Raw genomic sequence first — 13,503 nt, forward strand, 5'->3', positions numbered from 1 at the left:
CTTGCTTCAAAGGAGGTTGGGAAATGTGTCTTAATTCGAGTAGCCCCCTAAAATGTGGGTGTTGTATTACTAGAGAAAAGTGGAGATTGAAGAACAACATACAGTTTTTGTTATAGGGACCATTTAAGGTTTTTTATTTTTTAATACTTTATTTTATTTTATTTTATTTTTGTCTTTAGGTCAAGGAGTGACTGAATCACATCAGTAATTTAGAGAGATTGATATGGTGCCTAGAAAGAAGAAGGGATCATAGAAGGGAGACGGAGGCAAGGAGACCAGTAGGAGGTAGTTGTACATGTCCAAACAGAGATGAGGGGGACGTGAACTAGGACAGCAGCTCTAGGGGGTAGAAAGAGGGAGATGGATTTGTGAAGCAGCTCTGTGGGCAACTCTGCAATGCCTGGTGACTAGGGCTGTGGAGTGAGGGAAATGGAGTCTAGAATTAGCCCCCAGTTGCTGACCTAGAAATAGGGCAGTCATTTACTGATTTGGGGGAAATACAAGAAGACCTCAGAGGGTGAGCACCGTACTGAGACCACAGATCTGGGGACTCTTGAAGAGCCAGACATGCCCCACAGAAGGAAACCCTAGGGGTCACGAGGGCAGTCAGTAGGGGTTGGGCAGTTAATCCAGTTGGAATGAGTATAATGGAGCCAGGAAGCTCAGCTGGAGACAGGAGGTCAGAAATCTGTCCTGGTACTGTGGTCACCACCCTGTCGGTGGGCCCTCATTGTCTTAGGGGCTGCCAACCAATTCTCCGGAGTTTTAAGACAAAAGTGATTTCAAATTCCCTCCAAGTAAAAGGAGCGTGTCAGTGTGTGCTTGGAGTCCTGCTGCTGCTGCTGCCGCCGGAGAGGGGAGGGGGCTTCCCAAGTCCACAGCCAAGCCTCTAGGCGGCATCGTAACTCTGGAGGGAGGAGCTGGGGTGTCTGGGAAGGGGCAGCCACGTGCCAGCTAGCGGTGCCAAGTGTAGGAGCAGCACGCCTGGGGTTCTGCCATGTGTTTGTTTATTTGGTTTGGCTGATGTAAAACATACACACACAGACTCACAGCCTCAGGGCCTATGTGTGGAGCCCACATTCAATCCTTAACTAAAATCAGAAACAGCACAGGAAAGAAAAGGAAGCCAAAATAGGAGAATACGACTGGGTAGCAGAGTTTGTTCATTCATTCATTCATTCATTCAGTAAATGAATTCCAGACACTGCATGGGACACTGCCTATAATAAAACTCATTCCTTGAGGAACTAAAAGACAGGGGAGGGGGACAGAGACAAAGAAAGAGGCCATTTCAGTACAAAGTGAGAGGTGCTTGATACAGATAACGGTGCATCTCTGATTTGGTCATTTCCTGGATTAAAATCTGAGTAGACCTTCCCTTATATCTAACTAGACTTTCATAGGCCCCACGATCCCACCCTCAACCCCACCCCTGCTCCAAGCTGGGGCACTCCAAGCAGCACCAGGATTGCCCTCTATCTCAGATCTCCTTCCCCAGAACACTCCTGCTCCCTGTCCAGCAGGTTCTTCCCTCTGTTCTCTGCCACTTCCCCTTAGCCTTGAAGGTCCAGTTGAATCATCTCCTGGGGTGATCTTCACACACCATCCTCTGGGTCCTCCCTGCACTTCCTTATTGCCGGCACTTCTCAACTGCTGCGATTGTAGTTCACCTGCCCATTTCCCCTGTGGTCTGTGAGTCACTCGAGCAGAGACAGATCTTGTCCACATCTCTGTGCTGGCAGCTAATCTCGTCTACATCTCTGTGCCTGGCACAGAAACCTTAATAAATGCCTGTCCAAACGGATGGACATAATTCAGTGCCACTGTGGATCGTCTCAATGTACCACGATTAAAATGCACTTGGATTCTGGAGTCAAATTTCGAACTCTGTCACCTCTGATTAGCCAGTTCTCCTCTCCGGGCCTCAGTTTACTTGCTCCTAAGCTGAAGCCGATACTGTTCCATGAGTGTGACTTATGTGCAAAAGCTTTCTTTCATGCATGTTCACGTTTCTTTCCTTAATGTACATGGAGAGATAATTTATTACTTTTATTATCATCACTGTCAGAAGAAGACAGGGCTCTAATGAGTGAGGGCACAAATCTCGTAGGCAGGAGAAATCTTGTAGGCAGGAGAAATCCTGAGTTCAAATTCTTGAGACGTGTCCCTCCTCATGAGTGTCCCAGAATGCCCGTCTTCAGGGAACCACCTCTGTTCATCCACCTGTTTCCTACACATCAGGCTATTTTGACGGCTCCCACTCTGGCCGTCTCCTCTGACCACTGCTCTAGGTAAGAAGCAGTGCTCTTGGTAAGAAGCAGTGCAAATTCTTAAGCTCTGAAGAATCCATTAAGAACTCGGATTCTGGAACCAGAAGGTGTGGATTCAAATCCCTTCCCCCCTTGACTGGTCCCTTCCTCCTCCCCTGTTTCTGGACTGGCGTGGAACGCCACAGCACAGGCATGGGATCTGGTTTCCTGAAAGTACTGCCCTCAGACCAGGGCAACTGGGAGCCCTGCCCTGATCCCCACACTTTGGAGGGCTCCACTCTGTTCTACTGGGGCCACTCCCCTTAAAGAGAGGGATTTGATGGGCTGAGGGGATGTGTCAACCTAGAACCCTCATCCTCTCCTTGCAGGTTATGCTGTTGGCATCTGGGAATCCACAATTCCCAGCCCTACTGACCCCGAGTCTGCTTCTAAGCTGACAGTGGCCTATGCTCCCTGAGACGGATCCCACCTTCAGTGTGCACACCGCTAGGCCTGAAGGGTGGCCAACGAGTGTCTGTCTGTGGGGGGTGTTTGTAATCAGAGCCAGGTTCCCACACATGGACTTGGGAAGCTACTCATGGTGTAAGACGAAGACAGGGTGTGGGAGTATAACGGGACAGGCCATAGGCTGGGGGCCAGAGGCGGGCTATACCCTACCCAACCAGGGGTGGCACAGAATCCTGAGAATTCTAAACTCTTACGTGGCCTTTCAGGTCTTTATAGAGGTGTACTTGACAAGATAGAAACATTTTAATGTCTGTGTGTTTTCTTGGTATGTGACTTTCAAATAGTTAGATATAGAGTATGTGGGACACTGTTTTAGTCAGCTTGGGCTGCCATAACAAAATACCACAGTTTGGGCAGCTTAAACAACAGAAATTTATTTTTGCAAAGTCCTGGAGTCCAGAAGTTCAAGATCAAGGTGTCAGCAGGGCTGGTTTCTTCTGAGGCCTCTCTCCTTGGCACGTGGATGGCCGCCTTCATGCTGTGTCCTCACATGTTCTTTTCTGTGTGTGTTCCTGGTGTCTTTTTGTGTCCAAATGTCCTCTTCAAAAGAGGATACCAGTTGAATTGGATTGAGGCCCACCCTGATGACCTCATTTAAGCTTAATCGCCTCTCTAAAGGCTCTATCTAATTATAGTCATATTCCGAGGTACTGGTGGGTAAGCCTTCAACAAATGAATTTTGGGGGGACATAATTCAGTCCACAACATCCATTCCCAAATGCTGTCTCTTTGTAGGGTGACTGACTCATCCACTTTTGCCTGGGATTTTCTTGGTTTTAGCACTGAAATTCCTGCTTCTCAGGAAGTCCTGGGGAAACTGGGAATAGAGTCTTTCCCAACATGTAAAGACTATGACTAGCCAAACCCAATGTGCACCCAGAGTGCCACATTCCCTGGTGAACTTTCATACCCATTAACTTGCTCGCTTGGACCTTGTGAGTTGGGGGTTGTGAGGGGGCAGGAAGTAATAGTCCAGTTACACGAAAGGGGAAATAGGCTCAGAAAAGTCTCTTTTTTTCCTGGTTCTCTTATTATCAGGTGCTTTCTACACCAAGACCAGGCAATTCCAGTCTATGCTTCACTCCACCCCTGCCCAAGGGCCTAGATGAGAGGTAAGTACCAGGATGTGACAGTGAGTGAATACTGAAATTGATCTACACTCATTTGAATGAAAGACATTCAACAATCCCACCTGCAGTACTTGGGAGGGGTGATAGGTGGGCCGCAGACTGGGTCTTTAGAGCAGATGACTGACTGGAAAACAAGAAGGGTGGGAGGGAAGCAGGGAGAGATGAAGGCTGTGTTTGATGATCTGCTCTGAAAGGCAAGGAGGGAAGCCATTGATTAGTGAGCTTTGTTTGATCTGCTCAAGGATCAAAGGGACAAACACCATGTACGAAGATAAAAGTTGACCTGGAAAACTTGCATTCCAGCCTGCTGGGATGCCAGGCTGCCCTGGGCCCATGGGTCATGGAGGACTCTCACAGAAGCCATAGGCAAGATTACAAGCCCAACTCTTCCTTAACTTGACCTCTGACCCCTTCCCTACCACTGTCTTAAAGAAGGGCTTCCTCTTGCCTCCTGGGTCTTCTCTGGGAAAAGGGAGCTCAAGATTGTAAGAGGGTTCAGGGCCATCACTGTAGGGATCAAGGATTACTTCTGGCTTTTGAAGAGCATTGACAAGTAACCAGATAATGTGCATTGGATGCTATGATTAGGTTGAGCTTGGGGAGCTGAAGGTACACCACTGAGAAGCCCCTAAACCTACCCTAGGTGGCCCAGAAGAAGCTAGCCCTGCTAATGCCTTGAGGAATAACGTGATAGTTGGGAGAATTTTCTGCTTTTCTTTTGGGAGGTAGGAGAGGAGTGGTACATGCAAAGAGCCAAGGAAGTGATAGACACCATCATACATTAGGGACCAGAAATATTGCCTGGACACCTAATCTGTGCCAAGACCTACAACATCTCATGGAGTCCTAATGGCATCCAGTGAGGTAGGCCCTGGGATTATTCTACTTTACAAGGTAGGAAAATGAGGCTCGCAAAGGTTAAGTAATTTGCCCAAGGACAGCTGACATCTAGACTCAGGATTTGAACCCAGATCTGCAGATCTTGAAAACCTGGCTTGTCACTAGTAGAAGCATGGTCATATCCACGTTAAATAAATGCCCCTCTGGTCCTGGCATAGACTGGAGGGGTGAGGGGTAGAGGTAGAGAGACCAGTTAGGGTACAACTGCAGTGATTTTAGGTAGCTTTTGAAATCTCCTAAGCAAAGGTGTGCAAAAATGAAGTTATTTTCTATGAACTTAAGCCCAAGTCCTCTCTTGGCAGAAGCTGAATCTTAGCTTGACATTTCTCCCTCTTTTTCTTCTCTCTGTGGTTATATCTAAGTTCTGGAGTTGGGAGGGGGGAGGTTATAGCATCAACCTATGGGGCGAGGACAGTGTGGGGATGAGGGAGAGTGGCAGTGGCTCTCATCTACTGATGCTGGCATCTGCTGGGACATCCAGGCTCTTATGTGGCCTAGGTCATTGATCCACACAGGCCATTGTGTGGTCTTTTCATCTTCTAGACAGCAAGGTCTCTCTCTCTTTTTTTTTTTTTTTTTTTTGCAGTACGCGGGCCTCTCTACGTGGGCCTCTCACTGTTGTGGCCTCTCCCATTGCGGAGCACAGCCTCCGGATGCGCAGGCTCAGCGGCCATGGCTCACGGGCCCAGCCGCTCCGCGGCATGTGGGATCTTCCCGGACCGGGGCACAAACCCGTGTCCCCTGCCTCGGCAGGCGGACTCTCAACCACTGCGCCACCAGGGAAGCCCAGCAAGTTCTCTTTGGTCCACGGCCTTCAGACTATTCTTTTGGAGACTTTCTGGCCACTGTGCAAAATTCAATGGGTCTGAGTTAGCCCTTATGCCTAAATGTCCCAAGTAATTACACCAACTCTTCTGTTCCCATTCCCTTGTGGATCGCAGGAGAACCCTCCAGGTTGCCATCTTCCTGGGCTGAAAGTGAGAAGTGGAGCACAGGGTCTCCACAGATCCCAGAACTAAAGGGAAGAACTGTCACCTTCCCCACTTTGTACCCCTGGGTTCAGCCTCGGCTGGCAGAACACAGGGACCCCTCTTAAAGAACCACACAGGCATCTACCTTATTAATTTCCTCTCTGACTCTCTGCCAGTTCTCTCAACTCAATTAAGCTTTATGCTTTCAGTAAATATCCTTCCTAATCTATTGTTTAGGCTAAGACTTTGGCTGTGAAACCAATGATAAACTTACTTACTTCTTGCATTTCTGCTATAACTACCTTTCTTTGAGGCAATGGATGCTCAGGCTTTATGTTCTAGTTTTAATGGGGGAAAGACCATGGGATGCATAGAAATAATAACGGGAATAAAAGCACTGGGGTTAATATTTCAAATTATTACTCCATTAACACATACAGGATATTTGAGGGTCTGATTCATAACAGTGGCACTGGGGAAAGCAAGGAGGGGATGGATTGGAGAGAGCATTAAGAATCAGAATCCAAATGTTTTGGTGACTGGTAAGATGTGGTTAAGAGGGTGAGGGTATGGAGTAGTGAAGATATTGGCTCTGCTTGGAGTAATCTAGATCCCCACTGGAGTCTCAGAAGAGTAAGTGTCAGGGGGGGCTTTCCACACAGGCCAACGAAGCAAGTGTCAAGGCACGTCATAGGAAGACTGTGGATGCAGGTTTAGGATGCAGGATAGCAACTCGAGTGCATCCATGGGGGCCATGTTCATCTTAAATCACTGACAGTGAGACAAATGGCATATCAGCTTTCACACCTTTGATATGTCCCCAGCTGCATCACTGGTAAGAAGAGTTTCATTTTAACCTCAGATTCCACTAACCAGGACTAGTAACGTTGAGTAGAAATTGCGAGGGGGGCGTTTTCTTGCTTATAGACTTGGCGTTGTTGGTTGAGTGTGTAGGTATATGTGAAACCCCCTAAAGCACTCTTCTCAGGGACAAGCCAACATGCAACGTGGAACATTGGCTTTGTGGGGAGAGGGCTAAGAGGCTCTGTTTTGCATAAGACGTGATTTGTATCACCACGACCACCCTTGCTTTCAGAGCACTGTTTGATTGCTCTAAGCCTGAATTTCTATGCCTGTTCCTTGCCTGTAGACTAATAGATGCTAGTTTCTTTTTATTTTTTATTTATTTAAACGTCTTTACTGGAGTATAATTGCTTTACAATGGTGTGTTAGTTTCTGCTTTATAACAAAGTGAATCAGTTATACATATACATATGTTCCCATATCTCTTCCCTCTTGCGTCTCCCTCCCTCCCTCCCTCCCACCCCTCTAGGTGGTCACAAAGCACCCAGAAGACCTACTAGAGAATGGACTTGAGGATGGGGAGGGGGAAGGGTAAGCTGTGACAAAGTGAGAGAGAGGCATGGACACATATACACTACCAAACGTAAAACAGATAGCTAGTGGGAAGCAGCCGCAGAGCATAGACGCTAGTTTCTGAACCCCTCTTTAGTTCTAGAATTTTTAGGGGGCTTTTCTTCCCGTTTCACTACTTTCTTTGCTGTCATTGGTGTATTATTTTTACAGTGGAAACAGCTGCTGGCTGACTGAAGAGAAGATCTGAAATTAACTGGCAGCAAACACAGAAGCCATTGTTTTACAAAAAGAGTATCTTGAAGGCCTGATGTCTACGGCTCCAGGTAGTCTGCAGATGGGGGCTGAAGTCCTGGTCTCCTGGAGCCTGGGGAGCTTGCTTGACTTACTGACTTATCTTCCTGTGTGCCCAGTACTTGCATGGATATGGCACCCTTGGCTTCTTAGAAGTGCCTCTGAAGTTGGTATAGTATAGTGTTAACTTTTAACAACAACCTTCTGAGGTAGGTTGGCAGGGGGCGGGGGTTAGTATTCTTTTCATTTTACACAGGAGAACACTGAGGCCTAAGGAGGCAATGTATTGCTTGCTGAAGGCCATACCATTAGTCTCAGTCACTTATTCATTCATTCATCTCAAATATTCTTGTGTGCCTGGAGTATGGCCAGGCTCTGGGCTAGGTACTCACCATACTGAAATAAACAAGATCCAGAACTGAACACAGGTTGCTTACAGCCTAACGGAGGAGAGAGATGCACAAAAGCTCATTATAAGCCAATTACTTTACTCAGCAAATACCTATTGAGAGCCTGGTACTGGAGATATAGCAACAAACATGTCAAAGCTGATGCTGTCATGTCGGGAAGATACAGATAGTAGATAAGTCTATAATATGTTAGGTGGCCAAAAGTGCTACGAAGAAATGCCAGCAAGGAAAGGGGGCGGAACGTGACAGGTGTGGGACTGTGGCGTTTTAAATAACAACTAGAGAAGCCTTCTCAGTGAGGTAGCAGTTGAGAGAGAACCAAATGAAGGGAAGGAATAAATCCCAGGAGTCCTGGAAGGGGGACCACCGAGCGCAAAGATCCTGTGGCAGGAAGAGGCTTGATGCGTTCAAGGAGCAGCAGGAAAGGCAGTGGGCTGGAGAGGAATGGACAAGGGAGACGAGAGATGAAGGCATAGAGCAAGCAGAGGGCCAGGTAATGGAGGCTCTGCAGGCATGGCAAGGACTCTTGTCTTTTTGTTTTTCGTTTTTTTAATTTTTAATAAGATGGGAAGCCACTGAAGAGTTTTGATCAAAGAAATGATGTGAATGAATTATGTTTTGGCAGGATTACCTTTATTATTATGTTGACGAATAGACTGCAGTGGTCAAGAGAAGAAGTATGGTGACCAGCTTGGAGACTGGTCCGAAGTTCAAGTGAGCCAGAGGGGAGGTAATGCAGCTCCGTACCAGAGTGGCAGCCGTGGAGGTGATAATGGGACTTGGGATACAGTTTTAATAGATTTGCTGTTGTTTGGGCACGGCTGTGAGGAAAAGAAACTACATAGAGATGTGGGGTCACTGAGGAAAGATGCTGCCATATGTCAGGTTCTCTGGGACACTGATTCTGAGCGTCTGAGATTTGGGTGTGTGAGGTTTATCGGGGAGTGCTTTCAGGGACAATACCTGTGAGCGAGTGAAGGAAGATGAAGAGGGGGAGATATTGCACTGTGATGCAGTTGCAACAGAGGCCTCAGCTGATCCTGCTGAAAGTTCTGGAGTGGGGATAACCCTTTCTCATTGTCCCATCTGAGGCAAGGGGCCTGGACCTTTATACCTCCACGTCAACCAGTCATTGGATGCAGGCTGTCCCCAGGGAGGGGACGGTGAGATGCTACCTTTAGCTGAAGAAACAATTTCGGAGCCATGAGTAGCCAATGCTTCCAGCAGCTGGTGGAGTGAGTGCCTCTGTCCTGAAGGGAAACCTGGGTGACAAACCACACTGTCCACTCCAGGTGCCCATGCCAGTCTGGTGGCGGGAGGGTCAGGGAGGACTTCTCAGAGGAGATGATACTGGACTCGTCTGAAAGGACCCCATGCTATTTTTCTCAGTCATGCGATTTTGATCACGAAAGAGAGGGTGTTTCAACAAGATCTAAACTCTGGTACAAAACTGCTCTATTTACACTTATTTGTTAATTCTTTAGCTAAATTGAACTCTGATACTGTCTTTTAAACTAAAGTGTTTTCAGATCCCCAAATTACAGTAGATCCCTCTGATTTACAAGTAGGTCATTTTCTATCACCTATCTATCTATCTATCATTTATCTATCTATAATATATTAATTCAAAGCATGTAACTCTTTTCAGAGGCAGAATGGCTATTTCAACTGGTTCAAATTTCTGGCAACCAAATATTCCTCAATGAACAGAATTCTAACATGCTAATATTTTTAATAGCTCTTACAATAGAAAGTCCTTTCCAAGAGCTGACATAAACGCTGTTTGCTACAATTTTGGATGTCTCCTCTAGACTTTTCTACAGAGGAGTTGGAGAGTGGCTGGCATCAGGACCTGTGTAATAGTCTTATTTCTATATTTAAAGTCTATGCACAAGTATTATTCTCACCCTTTGGAGAGGAAAACATTGGATTTGGGCTCTAGAAGCTGGCAGGTTATATTATAAAGATTTCACGCCCATGTACGAGTAACCACACATGTGTATGGTTACTTACGTACATCTTTAGGTGTGTGTATGGCTGTGTGTACGCATGTGCATGCATGTGTATGTAGGCAAGTATGATAAGTATGAGGGAACATACGGGCATAAATGTTTTTATGTGTTTTAGTTTGTGTGAGAGTCTGCATGTGTTGGGGTATGTTTATAATGCATGTATGTCCCAGTGGGTGATTCAGGTGTATGTATGTGTGTGTGCATGTGTGTGTGTGTGTATAAATATATAGAGGTGTGTAACGTGTATGCATGTGTGTGTGTGTGCATACATAATATATGTGTGAGAGTGAATGCATGTGAGCGTGTCAACAATTCTCCCAGCTACAGGAGGGAATCAGATCTCATGGTTCCAAGGCAGGCATATAAATGCCAAGGTCAGGTTTCTCGCCTGCAGCAACTTCCCTGTAGTGAACCTGCTCCATTTTCCTTAGGGGCCTCTCCAGTTCTTTCCTCTCTTCCCACCAGGGATCGACGCCCAAAGGAGCCTCAGGCAGTTTCTTGGCCTTTGGAGCTGCCTCTCTGATGTCTGCCGCAGGAGCCTTGGCTGTGGTAGTCCTGTCATGTTGGACCCTCTGCTGTCACTGCCAAAGTGACAATTGATGATCAGAACTGGGGCTGCCCAGAAACCCAGCTTCTGCAAGCCTCTTTGATCTGCCCAGCCTTGGAGGAGAGCAGAGCCTGACACAAGCGCCTTTGATGGGGCCTGGCCACTAAGGGAACAGCAGGCTGGCCCTACCTCATCCCTGCAGTCTTTGATGCCCACCCCGCCCTACAAGGGTCAGGCTGTAGAAGCAGGCAAGTTGGAATAGGAGCCAGCCCCACTACTCCCTGTACCTCAGCCTCTGGAAAGTCACCTCTGAGTGTTTGGCCTGGTGATACCTGTGTCTTGGGGATGCAGAAACCAATTCTTAGAAACACTGCTCTTTCAACCAGCTAGTACGTATGGAGCACTTAGAGTCGGCAGGGCAAAATCATTACATGCACAGCCTGCTGAGCCAGAAAACTTGCATTAAACTTGGCTACTTAGCTTTTCCTACTTGGCCGAGTTTAGGAACTTGCATGTGCCCATCTGTGTCTTCATTTTCTCATCTCTTACGGGCTTGTTGTAAGGACCGAACTAGATAGTGCAAACAAAGCACTTATTAAGGCATCTATTAAACCCTCACAAATGTTAGCTACCATCATTGCAGGAGGCTGTGTGGTCCAGTGGTGACAGCACATCTGCTCTGAAGTTGTATAACCTGGGTTCAAATCTCAGCTCCATATCCTGGCCCTATCATGTTCTAGTTAATTTACCGCATGGGATAATTAGGAGGATTAAATAAGGTAATACATATAAAGTGCTTAGACTAGCATCTGGCACAGAGTATGTGCTCCACAGAAGTTAGTGTTTAATAATCTGGTACAGGGGCCAACTTGGGCAGGGTGCTATGAAGTTCTCTGCTTACCTCTGGAACCAATCTTCAATCTTCAGTATTTTTCCTTCTTCCTTTTTTTTTTCCTGATAGATTATATCCACTACTATAATTTTAACTGCTACTCTCTGACTTCCAAAATTCCAAACTTAATCATGTCACTCCTCTGCTTAAACTTCTTTAGTGGATTCCATTATCCAGGGAATAGTCCAAACCACTTAACATGGCATTGCAGGCCCTCTACCACCTGTCCTCTGCTGACCTCCTCAGTATCATAACTCATAGCTCCTCCTCTCTCCACCTCTCATGTCTACATCTTCCAGGCATACTGCGCTGTTTGCAGGCCATAGCCATGTAGGCCTGTGTGCACTTTTATGTGCCTGTCACTGCTGTTCCATCTGTCTGGAATGCCCTTTCCTTCGTTGTTGGCCTGTGAACACCTATTCTCACATCTCAAGACCCCTCCTATGCAAACACTCGTATCTCAACGCCTTCTTTGATCGTTTCCCACATAGTAGAATTGGCCATTACTTCTTTCATGCTCCACCCCCAGACCCAGGACATGCTTTGGCTCCTGCAACATGGCAGGACTCTTACTGGTCCACTCCTTTTACAGACTGTGTGCTCCTTGAGTGGGACCCTGAGCTATTCCCCTCTGGATCCCCAGCCAATGCTGTGCCTTGTAGGACACTGAGCAGAGTGCCTGCCACATGGTAGACACTCAATGAACATCTGCTCAATGGATTTCTTCAATCTCTCTCTCTCTCACCTCTCAGGTCCACCAACTTCCTGGACATCTTCCCCTGGGTGCCTGGTTCCTCAAGCTCGGCTGATTCATGATTATCTATGCCACGCTTCCTCAAGCTGCTCCTCCTTAATGCAATGACTGCCACCGTCCACTCACCCAACCTTCTAACATGGAACTGGAGAGTCAGCTCTGAAGCCCTTTCTCACAGCCCCTACAGACACACCCCAAAGCATCATGAGGACTTACTGATTTGACTGTGCAAATATTTCTTCTCTTTATTCCTTCCTTCCCCTTTCCATCTCCACTTCCCCTCTGTGGAAGGTGCATACCTAAATCTCACCACATTTCTCCAGAACTTAAAATGTTTCCCATCATTTCCAGGATAGCATCCAAACTCCTTGGCATTATTCACAGGGCCCTCTAGGATGTGACCCCCACCTCTTTCTCTACTGTCATCTCTCCCATTGTACCCATTGCTCTTGCCATGCTTGACCATTCACCCTTCTAGAATATACCAACCTATACCCACCACTCTCACACTAGTTATTCCCTGTACTGCTTGGAATGCCTTTTCTCTACCCTGCCCCCCCCATATGCCTCCTGTCCCTTGAAACCCAGCACAAATGCCACTTCGTGACAGACACCTTTCCAGATTCTTCCCTTATACCCTCCTACCCCCTCCTGCTGTCACCATGCAGAGTCAGTTGTTCCCTCCTGGGGGGCTCTCACAGCACTTAATAGTTAGCTGGTCATGTTGATTACCTGTTCATTTCTTTCAATGTGTTTATCTCCCTGTCTAGACCATGAGCCCTTTGAGGACAATTGTGCGCTTAGCTTAATAAGTCTCTCTGAACCTCAGGTTCTTCGTCTACAAAATGAGGATAGCCGTGGCCATTCCTTCTTCACAGGGCACTGTAAGGGTGAAATGACACAATGTGTGACAAGGGTCTGGCTTATAAGAGGCATTTGCTAAACAAGAGTATATTTATGGCTCTTGCTGGTGGGGAGCCATGCCTGAGGGAGAGGCTTCCAGAGACAAGAGTCCAGATACCTTGCAATCACCCCAGCCTGGTTCCTGGCAGCTTCATGGTGCTTTCAAGCAGACTTAGTGAAATGGCTCCATCAATTTCTTGAACCCTCTACAATAGAGTGACTTTACATTTGCTATCTTGCCTCTTTGTAACTCAGCTTATTTATTTAAAATATGAAGGTAGTTATAATATTGTACCTATTTCATACAGTTGTGACAATTAAGTGATAGAATGCATGTAGGTATTTGGGTGACCTATTGTTATTATTAATGAGTAAACAGCATGGAGTAGCTGGATCTTCACTTGGGAGATGCTTCATAAATAAATAATTAGGGTATTAATGGGGCTACTTAGAGGTATAGGTCTTTGAAGAGATGGCAAGTTGGAGATTCAAAACCAGTGGTAGCAACGGTTGTGAACAGCTATGAGGTGAGCCACGGA

At 46.8% G+C, this 13,503-nt stretch overlaps 1 long non-coding RNA gene across 1 annotated transcript in view; it reads right to left on the minus strand.

Moving 5' to 3' along the window:
* LOC132597754 (uncharacterized) overlaps positions 1-13,503 on the minus strand; it is a 145,027-nt gene that overhangs the window by 34,443 nt on the left and 97,081 nt on the right. The gene's annotated exons all lie outside the window — the stretch shown is intronic.

Source organism: Globicephala melas, chromosome 8 (genome assembly GCF_963455315.2).
Source record: "Globicephala melas chromosome 8, mGloMel1.2, whole genome shotgun sequence".
NCBI classification, from domain to species: Eukaryota; Metazoa; Chordata; class Mammalia; order Artiodactyla; family Delphinidae; genus Globicephala; species Globicephala melas.